The following is a 2,191-nucleotide window of genomic DNA, read 5'->3' as shown; positions in this document are numbered from 1 at the left end:
CCAGGATTGAACATTGTTTCGTTCTGCTGTGCATGGGGTCGCTATGAGTCGGTTCCGACTCGATGGCACCTGACAACAACAACATGCTGCCTCTCCAGGATTGAGGCAATTGTTGTTGTTAGGTGCCAGTGAGTTGGTTCCAACTCATAGCAACCCTATGCACAACAAAATAAAACACTGCCCCATCCTGTGCCATCATCACAATTAATTATGTTTGAGCCCATTTTTGTTGCCACTGTATCATTCCATCTCACTGGGGTTCTTCCTCTTTATTGTATGATATCCTTCTCCAAGAATTGCTGCTTTCTGACACGTTCAAAATATGAGAGATAAAGTCTTGCCATCATTGCGTTTTAGGACGATATACTACTCTCAAAACAGATTTGTTTGTTCTTCTGGCAATCCATGGTACTTTCAGCATTCTTCAACAACACCATAATTTAAATACATCTGTTCTTCTGTAGTCTTTCTTATTTATTGCCCAACTTTCACATGCATATGAGACCATTGAAAATACCATGACTTTCAGTCAGATTCACCTCAGTTCTCAAAGTGACATCTTTGCTCTAACACTTTAAGGAGGTCTTTTAGAATTCTACACCCACTAAATCATAGCTTTTGGTAAACCACTTCTCCTGCAGCTCTACTGTAGTGAAAATATCAAACATAAGCTTCCCTTAGCCATATGTTTCACACCATATGTAGCAGGAGAGTGGAATGTTGTCTGCAGCACCCCTACCCACTCTCAAGAGAGTAGATCATTACAACAGACAGGCTTTTAATCTGCTGAACACTTCTTGTCAGTTGTGTGACTCCAGTTTTTGAAGTCAGAGAGAACTAGATTACTCTACATAAAAGAGCAAGCAAACATTAAAGGGAGCCAAGAAAGAAGAAAGAGTAATGGGGAATCCTGGGCTGAATAGAGTAATGACAAAGAGAAATTAGGCATATACTTGTTGTTGTTGTTGTTAAGTGCTGTCAAGTAGGTTCTGACCCAAAGCAACCCTGTATAGGGTTTCCAGGGAGCAACTGGTGAGCTTGAACCACTGACCTTGCAGTTCAAATGACTGCAGTATGGCACATTAACCCACAGCTCCACACTAGGACTCCATATATCTAGGAGAAGAGATACCTAGTAAAATGTTTATCTTTAAGTGAATGCACTAATACTTTTGTAGGAGTGGATTCTTTGGGGGAAGCTTGAAAAAGTTTTGAGTTTTATTTCTGGGTCTCCGTGATTTAGAAATAGTGGCAAAGCATGGGTTTTGGAAGAGAAGGAGTCAAGATATGATGCATAGCAGAAACTTACCAAAGTTTAAAAAGGTGTAGAGTGCTGCCAGAGATGTTCTATGCTATGAAGGGTCAACTGGTATGGCCTGCATCAATCAAACTCCTTTTCTCTGCAGTTTTTATTTAGATTCAAACAATGAAAGAAAACTACAGAAGATCCAAAGGAAAGGAGGAAATGGCAACTGTTTATTTCCTAAACTCCTTCTACCTTCCTTTATCTAAGATCAAAGGTCTAGTCAGCCAGTCTTATCCAGATACCTACTCTCTCTGAATTCATATATTGAATTCAAGGAAGCCCAATGACCTTCAGGGCACAATTGACTAAAGATACAAATCTTAAAGTCTTATATTCCACCACTTGCTAGCTCTGTGGCCTTAGGTGACTAATTAACGTCCCTGTGCCTCAACTTCTTCATGGGTAAAATTAAATTAGCAATAGTATGTACATCAAATGGAAGTGTAAAACATGAAATAAGAAAGTACTTAGTACAAATCTTTTACAATGACATATCAGACTAATCTCTAAAATCTATAGGAAACTACAACACCTCTACAAGAAAAAAACAAATAATCCAATTTAAAAATGGGCACAGGACATGAACAGACACTTCACCAAGGAAGAGATTTGGCAGTCAACAAATATATGAAGAAATGTTCACGATCACTGGCCATTAGAGAGATGCAAATCAACAATGAGATATCATCTCACACCAGCAATAACAACAAAGTTCAAAAAAGCAGAGGACAATAAATGCTAGCGAGGATGTGGAGAGACTGGGACCCTCCTACATTGCTTGTGGGAATGCAAAATGGTCCATCCACTCTGGAAAACAGTATGGCACTTCCTCAGAAAGTTGGAAATAGAAACACCTTATGATCCAGCAATTCCTCTGCTTGGTAT

This window comes from Chrysochloris asiatica, unplaced genomic scaffold, assembly GCF_000296735.1.
Source record: "Chrysochloris asiatica unplaced genomic scaffold, ChrAsi1.0 scaffold00538, whole genome shotgun sequence".
Lineage (NCBI taxonomy): Eukaryota > Metazoa > Chordata > Mammalia > Afrosoricida > Chrysochloridae > Chrysochloris > Chrysochloris asiatica.
The sequence above is the reverse complement of the archived record's forward strand: the minus strand, read 5'-3'. Positions refer to the sequence as shown.